Below are 15,345 nucleotides of genomic sequence, written 5' to 3' on the forward strand. Positions count from 1 at the left end.
TCAAATCTCTCTCTCGCTACTGCAGAGTTGCCTAGCTTTGGATATAAAAACGCACTAAATGCCCATATAAAGAAAATAAAACACGAAATTTTTATTGAATTACTTAAAGAACTTTGTATGCGTGACAAATTGTCTGTAGAATGTGCGTTTTTTTCAAATAAATGTGTTATGCTTATGTACAATTTAATTAATGAGTTTTTTTGTTAAGCGAGACTCTTTTGTTAAGGGAACGACTTTTTTGCTATATTTGAAGTTATGTAACTAGATAAGGTTCTCTTTTAGTAAAAATGTCAGTATGGTTTCTTTAGTATTTTCTGCTATTTTGTTGTTTATTTTTACAATGAATATAACTCTTAATGTCCTATGTCTCACTAAGGATTGATGACCGGAAGAAACGATTACACCTCTATGGTTTTAATTCGCATTCAATAAATTCAAAGGCTTTTTAAAATGTGTAAAAAGGTTTTCAATCTTAAGAAGAGTTGAGAGAGGGGCATTTAATATTTTTGCATAGCCTTAAATAGAGCCAAAAATTAAATTTGCACTTTTAAATTATCAAATTTTATAAGAGTAAAAAAATTTTCATTAGCACTAAAATCTTCTCAGGCCTTTTTCAAACTTCTTTTGTATAATAATATAGTTTTTTTTAACCTAAAGTTTCGGTAGCTTTAAATTAAAAACAAAAAGAAACAAACACCAAACTTAAAAATTGTCGCAATTTCGGTATAAAAAAGTACTAAATTTATTGCGAAGAGCAAATAGTTGGCAATACTACACAACTCATCAAACGTGACGTCACGTACGCTCTGATGGGCGCAATCTTCTTTCTATCATTCTTGGCCGCTTATCATTCCAGTCATAAGAAAGATAAAGAGAGAGTCAAAAGAGTGTGGAAAAGGGTGGAGAAAGAGATTGGCAATCATTTTCAATCTCCGAGCGCAGTTGAGCGTGATCAGTGAACAGCTGTTTACCAAAGGAACACAAACAACGGCGCATTCGCGTAATAAACACAACTCACTCGCTACTTCCAGCCAAAAGCTCGCCAACTACTAAAAACTCCCAAAAGCACCGCTCATGTCATATGATCAACACGGCATTCGCTGCACCAAGTCGTAGTTGAATTTTCAAAGCGGCTTTCAGTTTTGAAACTAGTGTCACGTTGTGTGGTTGGGGAGATTTGTGTTGTTGTGCATTGACGGCTTTTTTTCTCACGGTGTTTATTTTTCGTTAAACGACAGCAGTGATGGTAATCCGAACTAATAAAATTTACGCTATTGCAACGCGTTCGATTGTGTGTGGCAAATGGGGTGGTTTTATTGAATTAAATTTGTATTTCAAAATGTGGCCCAATAAAAAGTTGTAAAAACCATTAAAATTTGTGCAACTGTCGTTGGCAGTGAAGTAATAAGCTGCTAGATTTTTAATTTTTTATAACTTTTCTAATTACGAAATGAACAGCAAAAAAGATTTTTCAATAAACAACAAAATAGTCAAAAATATCACTTTTGGTTTAAACCTTGAAGTTACAGTCGAAATTAAAAAACTAAAAAATAATAAAAAATAAATGGCTTTTCACGTTAAATGTGCGACGAAATGCAAACTTATAGTGAAACAGTTATAAACGAAATGGAATTTGGACAAAAGAATCGCAAATATTACTGAATGCAAGCGACACAACTGCAACAAAATACTTTGATGCTGTAGTATGTGAAAGAGTGTCACGGGCGTTGCTGATGGTCTTGTACACGTAATTTGTGCGATTATGCGTTACCTTTTGGCCTATTTATTTGTATTGTAACAACAGGGAAAGGTGACAGTAATAAATCCAAGTAAATAAGAAAAATACTGCAAAAGTGCAAGTAGGTAGCAGTGTGTAGGTTTGCTTTGTTGTTGTTTTGTGTTGTTAAAAGCAAAAAGTTTGTAATAGCATATATTCCAGCAATACGGACAAAAAAATATAAAAAATAAAAGTAAAAACTAACAGCAGGAATATTTATAACTCGGCTACTTTATTTCATAATTTAGTGTCTAACGCGAACACCCGCTAAACGTTAAACCAGTTTACTTATAAACAACAACTCATTTAATTATTTTTTCAGTTTTAGCTTTTTGTTTTGGTTATTAAAAATTAAAAAACGTTTACTGAAAATGCAATTATTTTTAACGCAGACATTGTGCATTCATAATCGTAATAAAAAAATGTATTTTAATTCACAGATTATCTTTGAAGTTGCGACCACTTAAATTCACACAATAGCGACAGTGCATATGAAAAGCGTATTTTACAAATTTTCGAAAACAAAAAATTAATATATCAGAAATAATCGAAAAAAGTCGGCACGCAGTGCGAATAAAATCAAAAAACACAAAAATCCAAAAACGAGGAAATCACTTTGTAGTGTCTCCAACCACAAAGTTATTTAATCATTTACAGAATCGAACAAACCAGCAACAGACTGTCGTCGTTCTGTCACTCAGCGAATCGTTCAGTTTTGTGCGTAAAATTGCAATTGGATACTATTCGTTTTGTCATGTGATCTTTTTGCTTATTTTCTTTGCATCATATTATTATAAATCAGTACGAGTACAGGCTTACATACATAAGTGCATTTATATGTATGCATACGTAAATGACGACGACAGCCACAGCGACATTCGCATCATATTACCAGCTGAGTAGATCTACAGTCAGCCGCATGCCAATGCAATTAAACACATCTGATTGTGGCTAAGGCAGCAAGAGACAAATTTTAGAAGAGGCAGCAACTAACAAAGAGTTATGTCACCAATATATAAATTTTGACCTGTTGTCTTACAGCCATCATTTAGCGTCAGACTTGGGAGCTGTTTTTAATATGGTGAGTATTTTTGATCAGTTCGGTAGTTGCTCCTGCACGGCGCACCAAAGTCTATAACATAACAACGTGTCTTTCTTGTTATTTAGTGCCCCCAAAAAAACCGTTTGTTGTTGTTGTCTACAGTTGGCACACATAGGATTTTCATAGGATTTACATAGGATTGTTTAATAAAAAGAGGTTGTCTGTAAAGTCGGTTTACTGACGATAGTTTAACGTGACAACGTCATAAGAAAATACTGATGTAATGGTTGCAATTTTCAAAACAAAATTTTAATTTTATTTGTTTGATAGATATTTCGTATGGATATAGAGAAGGAGGTAAATGGAATCGGAATGGAATTGATCAAGTTACATTTACACAAACGTGAAAAATGACGAAACATTTATCAAATTCGTGAAAGATATGCTCAATTTCGATTGTGCATCAGACGTTAATAAGTCAACAACACTAAGAGGCAACAAAATCGATTTGCCTTTTTCAAGACACATTACACTGGAAATACCCCCTTTCATTTCCTTCTTTTCCTATCATCGTCCTATTCTCAACAGAGAAATTGTTCATTACCATGCACACAGGAAGAAGGCATATGCAAATACAAATATGTAAATTTGAATTCATATGCACATATACATACATATATATGCTCACTCAAGTAGGAGAGAGTCAGATGTCGAACGTTGCCGAACGCGGAGGCCGATTGTGCGTCTTTGTCGTACGCTCCGAGCTCTCGCTTGCAGTTCAAGCATTAGCTTACATTTGCTTCCGTACAGAATAGATTCGTACATTTGATATGTCCATATGATTTGTATGCATCTTTACATATAGATTTGTTCTTTTTGTTTGCAAATTGCGCGAAATTGTATATATGCATGTTTATATGTATTGGCATAGGACACATATATATTAGACTATGAAAATTGCACCAAAGTGTATGTATGTATGCATGTTTCTATACATATATTAGTATACAATATAATTTATAAGGTATGTGGTAAATATTACCATACATTTTTTCCTTCATATATAATAATAAATTAATAATAAAGACATTAAAACAACAGGCATTATTAACAACTAGTCGTCACTAATTATAAATTCGGTAAGGATGATGATAATACACTAGGTTTTATTTTAAATTCTTCAAGTAAATCAAATTAATAACAATCAATAAGAAGGCATATGCAAATACAAATATGTAAATGTATATATATTACATATGCGCATATATATGCATATATATGCTTATTCAAGTAGGAGAAAGCCAGATGTCGAACGTTGCCGAATGCGGGGGCCGATTGTGCTCTTTGTCGTTCGTTTCGCTTGCAGTTCAAGCAAGGTAACGACCAATGAGCAAGTTAACGACGATTGAGCAAGATAACGACACATTTTTTCGTGCGTGCAGCCGGCTAAATCGAATTATAAGACGTTATCACGTCAAAAGGATTTATTTGTTTTATTCCATTCCAGTATCCTCTTGCTCTTGTAGGAAAGCCCTATGTAAATTTTCACATACATTTACGTTACGCCGTAGCCGAATGATGCGTGACTACCATTCGGTAGTACGTAGGTTCGATTCTCCGTGCATGAACATCAAATAATAGAAGAAGTTTTTGCTATAAGCAGTCGCCCCACGGCAGGCAATGGCAAGCCTCCGAGTGTATGTATTTCTGTCATGAAAATGCTCCTCATAAAAAACCATTTGCCGTTCGGAGTCGGCTTAAAACTGTAGGTCCCTCCATTTGTGGAACAACATTAAGACGCACACCACAAATTGGAGGAGGAGCTCAGCCAAACACCTAACAGAAATGTTCGCGCCAATTATTTATTTTTAGAAGAAAATTACATATTTGTTTTTGTAAAAAGTGTCTCGTTTTCGTACACTATTGGAATTTGGCAGTCCTTTGCGCAATTCCCTATCGCATAACACAACTTTTCAGCACAACAGCAGCAATGCAAACGACAGCTTAATGTCAGTGTTGCTAAAATGCAGAACTATCCAACAAGACACTGAACCAACCGTTGTGTACTTATTTCCACAATTTAAATTAAGCATTACTAATTTTGCACTAAATCAAAGCAGCAGCGTAAGCAAAAGCAGTCTCGCCCAGTAGAAAAGACTATACAAATAACAAATGTGGCTATTCTGTAGCAGCGACAGCAGCAAATCACACGGAACTCAGACAGCAATCCATAATTACAAGCCAGCTGGGGACTGAGAGGAGGTGTAACTATTGGATCGTTGGTAGTTGGGTAGCGTGCCAGTAGCAAATTTTCCAAATTGCAGATGCATTTAAACGCCCCAAACCCCCACTTATGCCCACAAATAGCAGCTCCCGCTTGTTGTAGGATTTCGCGCAGCTGCCATTTGCTTTTCCACATGCGCTATTTGCTATTTTTCGTCTGACAACTGACAACTGGTAACTCTAATTCGCATTATTATGTGAATTTTATGTCACACGTGACAATCAGTCACTCAGCCCGACAGCCAGAGGCAGTCAACACAAAGGCACACATGCCTGTGCATATATACATAAGTGTTGTACAAATACATATAAACGTGCATTGTGCGCGATTGTGATACTTGCAAAGACGCTCAGCTCGTTTGATTCTCATTTGATTTGCTGGTGACCTGATACTGTCGACGAGCACTACCTAGGCCTTAGCAGCTACGACAACTGCGCAATTTCCCTTTGTTGTTTGCAGGCATAAGTTGCCCCATTTTGTATATTCCACTGTCGCATGAACGTAAATGGTTGTATTTGTTTCGCAAGCGATCAACCGCCATTTGTGTCGCAATATACACTTCTATTCGCACGATATGCTCAGAATAGTTTTCGAAGCTGCATGTTGTGTATGAAGAATAGCAAAGGCGCAACAGCTGCGCGCAGTGGTTTCACAAGCTAAGCAGGATGTTTCTGGGGATTCTTTCGCTTTTGTAATTTGAATTATGCTTTTTTATATCGTTTTTCTCTCGACTGGTTTTTAAGGCCGTGCGTAAAGCACAAAATCGTATAACTGCGCATGCCCGCATAGTTTTTTCTCAGTTTCCAAACACGCAGCACAAGAAACGTAGGAGAAGAAACATTCAAGAAAAACATACATTTTTTTTATCCCCTTGTCATAGGGCCTGGGTTTGGGTACACTGTGGAATTTTTCATACATTTGTCACTTTAAGCCGCGAACAATGAATTTAAGCTCCATACACCCCACACCCTTTGGCCTCAAGAGAGCACTTTATTCTGACTGGAATCGCTAAACATTTTTGTCTGTCACATAAACTGGAAAAGCACTCCAAATATGCACAGTTTTGTATTTATCACCGATAAATAACGTGAAAAGGCAGCAGCAGCAGCAACGAACTTGCAGTGGTGTTGGGGGCGCGGTTGCCATTGTTGCAGCGCGCCTATCGAATACAATGTTTATTTGTATGTGGGTCGCCACTTGAACCTGCTAGCCGCTCTCGTTCAGCGCACTGACCACGGCCCCGGCCTCAGCGGTGGCTTCGTTCACCGGACCTGATACCGCGGTTACTGCACGTTGCAGAGACATACGATACGACCAACTGCTGCAGTTTAAAGGCTAAATAACAATAAAGCAAGCAGAAAATGCAAAAAAATACTACCAAATAAAATAGAAATAAGTTAGTTGCGCATTTGCAAGTGAAACGCGGCGACCAAGCGAAGTAATGCATTTTTTGATTGCTTTTAGGTTTTCTTTTTTAGTAGCCTAGCAAATGGCTGCTGTAAATTTAAATTGGTACCTCTGTTTTGTTGTTGGGTCAGTTGCCTTGAAAAATGCTGGTTGCGCCGTGTTTTTATTATTATTACTATGGTTGCCGTTATAACGCTATAAATATATGTAGATGTGTGCAGGTTTGCAATTTCAATGTGGAATTTCTGCTTTTTTGCATTTTCAATTCATCCAATTCTGCAAATTTTTCCAACACAGCAGCCACCTCTATAAACACAATCGCAACATATTTACCGCTTCATTCTGAAATCAATGAGCCAGCAACTTTAGAGACTTAATAAACACACAACCACACACACACATGGGTAGGTATGTAAATTTATATATTCAAAAGAACGTTTGACCAAATGAACAAATAAACGAATGGCTGCCAGAGCAAACCAAATGAAAAAGTCTGCAGCCAGTCGCCACACTGCCAAGTTGTTATGTCGTCGGCATAACATTGTTTTTCTACAGTTCATACTTTTTAGCCCAGCGTTTAGGATTCAGCGTCCAGCTGGCTGGTTAGTTAACTGGCCGTTCGAGTGTTCCTGTCGCCACGACCGCCGCTGTTGGCACTGGAGCAGCGGTATTTTGCTTAAGCGTAACCATTAAGCGTTAATTGATTTGAAGTGCCTTAGCGCGAATTTCTTATTCTTTTTTGCTATATAAAACAAATGCAAAAACTAGATACAGCTGCACAAACGCTGCGACAGCTTTAATGTGATTTCTGCAGTTTCTTAAGCGGCTGCTTGGCGACGGCGTCTCTCTGCTTGCCCACTTCGGCGCGCGCATTCCCCAGCATCAACACAATAGCGAAATCGGCGAATAGGTAATTGCCAATTGGCGGTTAAAAGCATTTTCGATGATGTTTTCAGCACCTAAGGCAAATACGCGAAAAGATTATAGTAATTGAAGTAGCTAAAGAACTCGATAACTGTGGCAAATAATTTATGATGAAAATCAGTTCCCATGATTAAAATTGTTTGTAATAAAAACCAAATAGCAAAATTATATAAAGACTTAAAAGAAATAAAAAACAAACAAAATTGTTTTGTAAAGTCTCAATAAATTTATAATATAATATAATATAATTTATAATAATAGCAGTCGTCCCTTGGCAGGCAATCGCTAATCTATGGCTATATTTTTTGCGGAAAAGCTCCTTCTAAAACCATCTGCAACTCGGAGGCGGCATAAAATTGTAAGATTCTCCATTTGTGGAAAATCTCAAGACGCACATCCCAAATCGGAGGGGAAGATCGGCCAAATATCCAAGCAAAGGGTATACGATTAGCTACAGACTTACAGACACATTTTGTGAAATAAATGGCAAAATTGGTAAAAGAACAGCTGTTTGTCGCTTGAAGTAGGAGATAGCGAATTCTACGCATCTAATTCATTATTTTGCAATTTATATTTATTATACATAGTATTTATTAAGACATTGAGAAATTGACCCCAAGATTTAAAAACTTTCTGTTAGGTCTAAGTTTACCGCTCATAAATCAGTTATTTCCGAATAGTGTTTCTCTCTCTTCGGATATTCATTTCAAGTCAGTTGGTTTAATTGGCTACACTAGCACTTGCTACCAATTTTTGAAAGTAATGGCATATAATCGAGGTACTTAATCTACCACCTACCCATGTTCAGCAGTAAAACTCACCCACCAGGTTTTGTAAAAATGACTTTGGACTATCAACGCCTTGGAACTTTTAACATTTTACAGTATTCTAGAAAAAGTAGGACTTTGAAGTGAATTCCACTACAGAAGGACTGGCCTAGCAATAATAATGAAAATGTTGGTTTTTAATTTTTACCTTGATGTCGCTTTTTTGGACACAAATTTCCCCTTGTAGCCCCCAATGTAGTGGTGCCACTTCGTTTCTCTAATAAAGCATGAAATATTGTAAATGTCTGCCAGACATCAAATGAAGTAAGAGTTTAGACAGCAATATCGTATTTTGACAAAAGCGTGACAGTGGCGGAAAAAGTGTTCAGCACTCTCAATTCACCCTCGTTTCTACAGGTGCGCACGAAGTCCTTACAGGGAGTCCATATTCACTTCGCATGTGCGCCCAATGTCGCTGTCTAACGGAAATTCGGTTAAGTGGATCCTAGATCTCTTTCCATCTTCCCTAGGCAAGATCTATCCGGTTACCTCCCAAGTGGGTTCCGTGATCCATCTATTTTAGATTTCCTATGGATAAATTAATTTTGTAAGAATTAAATTCATTTATTTTCGTGTACAGTTTCATTCAAAAATTTTAAGCAAAATGCTATTAAATACGAAATTTTAGAAGACCACGGCTTGGTACACTGGTCGTCATCTCACAACAGTCTATAGTGTATAAAAATTTTCATTTATTAAAAAATAGCCACCTGGGTGCGACTAAAATTACCAAAACATGTTGGTTATGTGAACCCGCTTTAGTTTCAGAGCTTACACATTTCAAAGGCGCATTCCTCAAATATTTCTCAACACTTGCATCAACTAAGAAAGAAAATATTTAGCACGCGCCGGAAATTACCCGAAAAAATTTGATCGAAGAAAAAATTTTAAAAGTAAAATAAAATCGTTAATTATTTTAAAGCAAAATTTCATTATTTAAGCACTAATTCGCGCAACGCTCTAGTCAGTCAATTTGCGCTTAAGCGCGGCAACAACGTGTTTTTGTAATTTTGTTGTTGCTTGGCTGGATGGATACTAATGCTAGCAGCAGGTCAACAGCAAGCTTTTATTATTTTATTGTGTACGTATTGTTGCCTTGTGGCATGCAGGTGTGTCCAGCAAGTGAGCGACCATAGCAACAATTGAAATAACAACAAATCAAACTGTCACATAACAAAATACTTGGCACCCAAATATTGGCAAAATGCAAGTGAAATTTTTACAAAATTACAATAATATATAAATGAAAAAAAAAAAGTTAAATAGCAAATTGAAATACCTCAGGCACTAGAAAATTTAATTACAATAAAACAAAAGTAACGGCAGCCGCCGTAGCCGAATGGGTTGGTGCGTGATTACCATTCGGAATTCACAGAGAGGTCGTTGGTTCGAATCTCGGTGAAAGCAAAATTAATAAAAACATTTTTCTAATAGCGGTCGCCCCTCGGCAGGCAATGGCAAACCTCCGAGTGTATTTCTGCCATGAAAAAGCTCCTCATAAAAATATCTGCCGTTCGGAGTCGGCTTGAAACTGTAGGTCCCTCCATTTGTGGAACAACATCAAGACGCACACCACAAATAGGAGGAGGAGCTCTCGGCCAAACACCCAAAAAGGGTGTACGCGCCAATTATTTATTTTTATTTTTTTTAACAGAAATTTCATGCTGAGCTATGCAAGCCAAAAATATGTTCAATTATTTACGCCTCGAAGCGATAAATTATTTTAAGTTCGACAGTAGCAAAACATTTTATTTCTATATCAAGTATGCGTTAATAAAAAATTCCGAGGCCCTTACAAAACTTTAAATGTTTGGATGGTTAAAAAAAAAAACATGGCAAAAGCCATAATTCATCATTTACTTTGTGTTGTTTTCTTGTGCAAAGCTTCTGATTTACTTTTTTATCATTGAATCGCTACTAATCCTCTCATTCAATCATTCACACACTCAGTCTGTGAACCACTCATCCGGTCAATTCATCATTACAGCAAGCCTTCATGCAGTCATTCCCAGTTTATGACTAAAATCAAACACTTTACGGATGCTCTGAGGCCACAGCTGAGACGCTCGAGAGCCTCTTAACCCAAATAGCAAAAAAACAAAAAAAAAACCTCTAATTGACGTGATTCAATACAATCGCAAAAAAGTGTACCTTTATACTCACCATACTCGAACTCTTGCACTCATATTGATGTTGGTGTACTTGCTTATACATACACGAGCAAAGTTAAACCAGAGTACAATAATACTTAAGCTACTTCGGGCGCCCAAAAGGTCGTGCACAAAAATAACAATAATAACCGCATTAACAAATCTAGTATTGTTTCTGTTACAGCAACAAATACTATTACAACAACAGCTAAGCATGTGGCACTCAATCGCTCTTTTATTGCTACTTTTTATGTTCGATTAAATTATACTTGGCTGAAGATTCTTGATCGCCACAAATTTGACACATTTTCGCGAGTAGTAGATTGCTGTCTGACAGCTCTGCGCTATGTTGTTGCAGCTTTTTGATTTGCTCTTAGTGCGATATTCCGAAAAAATTTAACTTTGAATTTTTGTACTGGACGAGCTGCGGCTCCGCCTCGGCCAAGTGGCTCTACCTGTCAGGGCCTCGTCGGGTGTTGAAAGCTTTTTTATTGTTATTTATTTATTTATATAATAACATACTTCTTTTTTGCTTATTTATGCTTGCTGCGTTGCAACGAGGTGTGGTGAACGTTGTGAAATCCGCTGATAGAAGCACAAAATTAATTAAGCAAATGAAAAATTAAAAAAGCTCGATTTTTATGCGCTCGCTGACCTACTGATTTCTCGGTTCAGTGCGGACAGTGTGCTGTTGTCGTTGTTGTTGTGGTAGCTAGCTAAGTGTTTATTGCCACTGTACGGAAACAGGCATTCATTGTAAATTGTGTTTGCATTCTTGGCCTTTTCCACACGGCCCCTTTCCGCCACTACAACTCCTACCGTCGCAAGCGTAATTTTTCGGTAAGTACCTCAATACCTGTTTTTTCACCTCGAAGCATTACTGTTTTTGTTATTAATACATATTTTGGATTTTGAGCAACCGGTTATTTTTTGTTTTTGTTATGTGATTACTAATTCTTCCTCGAATGTAATGGCTGCAATTAGTTTCAGTAAAAGTGGATCATAGCTGGCGCAGCCAGTCGAACCACGCCAATCGACTCAACGTTCGAAGTGCGAATGGATACAAGGGCGAGACAGAGCGGGGGATAATCGACTACGGTGGCTGAGCTCAAGGTATCGGAAAGTGCATGAAACTTAGCACTCGAGTTGATAATGAAGCACTTGACTTGATTGAGCCCCAAGCGATGAAGACCAATAGAAATTGCACAGCTGGCAGCCAGCGGAGTGCATTAGTGACTTGCATTAAGGTACGCAGCAGTGTGTGGTGCAAGAAGCACCTCCATACCTATAACCGCAACGGGTTTATAAAGCACCAGTTCCATCAGGGAGCTTGCAATCACATGTTGTGTAGGCAGTATAGTACGGCGCCCCTAGTAATTTCAAGGATACGAAATCTATTGAACTCCCACTCGCTAGAAGCGAACCCAGTGCACTCGGAACATTAAAAATGAATGAACTCGCTTGGAGAACAACACGTTTCTTCAAAATAAATACGAAACACAAAAACAATGGCAATCATTACAACAACTACAACAACCACTATGTCTTCGCACATTTAATAAGCTTCGCGGTGTTAGTATTAAGTGGAAGAAATGCAAGAATGGCAGAAGGAAGTAACAAAAGCAACAGTAATAAAGAAAGCAAACGAAAAAAAGAATAATAAAAGAACTACTGTATTTAATTACAGTATTAACAAGCAAGCATATCAACAAAAATAGCAATTACACAAATAAAGCCAAAGGAAGCACAGCAAACGGTAATACAAACAACTACACGGAAAGCAAATGGCACAAGTCCAACTCCAATGGGTTCCACTAACATCACCACCGCAGCAGCACAGCAGCAAAAACAACAAAGTTGGTCTGAACTTTGACGGCCTCAGGTGTAATTTTGGTATCTGCAATCTACTCTCAACCAACAATGTATCGCCGAGATGCAGCTTGCGAACATTCACTACGCGTGCTTAAGTATGCCTATGTGCAATGGTATGTGCAATCGTAAAACAACAGTTTCAGTTTCATGCGCGCGCATCCAAACAATTGGTATCCAAATGAAGCATTGGCACTGCATACCCACCAGTCCATACTTGGCAGACTGCGAATGCACGTGCACGCAGGCAAAGATGTTCTAACAACATTTGGTAGATCGCCTGCCACCTCCATGCACTTGTACGCCGAGTGGAAATTAGCCAGCTGCTGACATACGAGCGCACATCAACTGCCCAACTACGACAGACTCGCCACAAAGTCGCTGCTCCACTCTACCGTTACTTATCAAAAATTTTCTATGATTCCCTCTCTCAACCTTCCGACCCAACAGCATGTGAAGAAATTTCCGGCAGTAATTTATGGACTATGACACAAGTTTTAGTTTTAAATTCTGAGCTGTTGACTGCCTCTGAGGTTTCTCGGTTTTAGTGGATTATTTATTTGTTTTTTTTTTTTTGTTGCAAAGTGTTGCTCTTGTTGTTGTAACAATACTAACGGAAATCTGAGGTAATTTTTATAGCTCACGTTGCGCAAGCTTCTGAGGCAGTTAGTCAAGTAGTTAACGACAGGTGAGACAGTGTAGTAGTGAGCAACAACAGTTAATAATACCAAAAACATTTTTTAAATCTTAAATAGATGCATATGTACGCATGCGCTTGTATGTGCACATATATTCACACGAAAAATAAAATATTTTACAAAACTAAAGTACAAGCAAATGCAACGACAAAATCTCCACCAGCAAATTTCCTAAATTTGGCTAATAACGAAGATTCTTTATAATAATAATAATAATAATAGAAGGTTTGTTTTTCGAAAGTTTTGCAATGACGATGCAACTCACTATAGTTCCTGACCTTTAAGGTGCACAAACTCACTTCATATATGGATTTAGGCATATGTAAATTTACATCCGGGCCAACAGAATATATATTAGTTTAAGCCAGTTTTGAACGCAATGACTTACATGTAAATATAAGGACTAGGATATAAGGAGGAAAATTGTCTAAGGTAATATGCCACTCCTATAGTTAGCCTAACTAATTAAACCTAACTTTGCATTGACAATAAATTCCACGCCCATACTTTCATTAACCGATCTCTGACAACCATTAGAGATAGAATAAGACGCCTGCAAAGGGGAAAAACTCTTGGCGAAAGTAATATGAAAGCATTTCGTTATGTTTAAAAACAAGCTGCCATTTCTACACCAGGAGCGAACTTTAAATTAAAAAAAATAGCGCATGAAATACAACTTTTCAGTTATTAACTCCAAGATAAAGGACGATGGGCCCAAAACACTACTTTTAGAGGCGACACGACAAAATAATGAGCCTAATAATTATTAACGAATGCCCAGGCAAGTTTGTTAACTAGGATTGCATGCGAAACTCCAGCAAAGAGCTTAGGGAGATCTGTATATTGCACATACTGTATTTTTAAAACTGATACGCGATTTTAATTAATTATGAGAAGATAAAAATATTGTTAATTTTGCTAGCCGCTCTGAGTTTCAAAACTAATTATTTATACTAGACTTACATAATAAAATTGATAACTAGTCTTTGAGGTATAGCATAAAAATTATGAAATCGTAGATCTACCACTTTAATCCACAAAAAGGTCTTATCTGTAATACACATTCAATCAGTCAAGGTAGTCGAAAGCTCGGAGATAGATGATCATTTACTTGGATAGCCGAATATTTAACAAAAATATAAGTTCATTAGCTTTTAGCTTAAGAACAGTAAATTAAAATGAAATGCCATTAGCGTCCAAGTTATCACTTCCACATATTCGCAAATTTCTAGACAAAGCAAATTCAAGAAAGAAAAATGTAACCAAAATCAAATATGCAAAAAATTCAAATTAACTTACATTAATTACAATATAAAATTATATTTTTTACGTAATAAAAGCATATAAATTATTACCCCAAAAGTAGTTTTACATCTGTCGAGCCAAAAACTCGCTTGAAGCACAAAATCAACCTGAAATTTTTAACAATCGACGACAGGTTATTATAATTTGGATAATTTTATTTTTTTTATGCGCGTACTGAATCAACGAAATATATATTTCGTTGTGTCAGCCATTGCTTGTGCCTGGTAGACAGTTCGAAAGTGATGAGTTCGAAATATACAGAATGTCAGCCAAACACCTGAAGTTTAAAAATATGCTGGGCCTAAAGCTTTGAAATTGAATGCGTCACACTATTGAATATTAAGTATTCAATAAGAGAAAAGAGAATAACAAATAAGGACGATTTCAGTTCATATCAAACGACTCAAATACTAGAATGGGCCAAAATTTGTCCAGAAATTTGCGGAAAGCAAATAGACTTGAAACCTTATTTGCATATTGATTAGCACCAAATTACTTCAGAAGCATACAACTTTGAAACTGAGATGAATATATTGAAATTAATGACAGATCGGCGAATTGCTGCTGCTGGTGGAACAAAATGCGTGTGCCGTGAAGAAATCCGTTTCCATTAATATCATTTTGCAAAAACAATTTCCGAATTGAAAGAATTTTTTTATAAACAATTCCATCTCAGCAGAGCAAGAATTTAGAATTTTCGAGCATTTTTTTCTTATTTTTAGTAGTTTTGGTGTCGTATTATTAAACCAATTATTTTTAGATTAATCCAAATGCATGCACCATATACATACCTTCCCACCCCTCTAACCGCCTGTTTGCCCAGCAAACACGTAAACGCGGAAACCTTTTATCTCTATTTAAAATACAATTAAAAATATTTTTTTTCTGTTGCTGCTGAAAATGAATTGCGATACGTCAAATTATGTTTTGTATGCTGCTACTTAGGACTTTGCATTATTTGATTGGCGCATTGAGGGCATTCGGTGAATGCCGGAATGTGAGCGCATGCGCCATTCAAAACTCACAAGCACGTGTAAGTGGTACAGTGCGCGTACCTATCTG

At 36.9% G+C, this 15,345-nt stretch overlaps 1 protein-coding gene across 1 annotated transcript in view; it reads left to right on the forward strand.

The window, feature by feature from the left end:
• Positions 1-1,159: 1,159 nt before the first annotated feature.
• The window catches only part of LOC128859355 (mucin-2), an 89,197-nt gene continuing 75,011 nt past the window's right edge, over positions 1,160-15,345 (forward strand). The window contains exons 1-2 of the mRNA XM_054096313.1: positions 1,160-1,246; positions 2,218-2,858. The gene's annotated coding sequence lies outside the window, so the exon portion shown is untranslated. The remainder of the gene's footprint in view (positions 1,247-2,217; positions 2,859-15,345) is intronic.

This window comes from Anastrepha ludens, chromosome 3, assembly GCF_028408465.1.
Source record: "Anastrepha ludens isolate Willacy chromosome 3, idAnaLude1.1, whole genome shotgun sequence".
NCBI classification, from domain to species: Eukaryota; Metazoa; Arthropoda; class Insecta; order Diptera; family Tephritidae; genus Anastrepha; species Anastrepha ludens.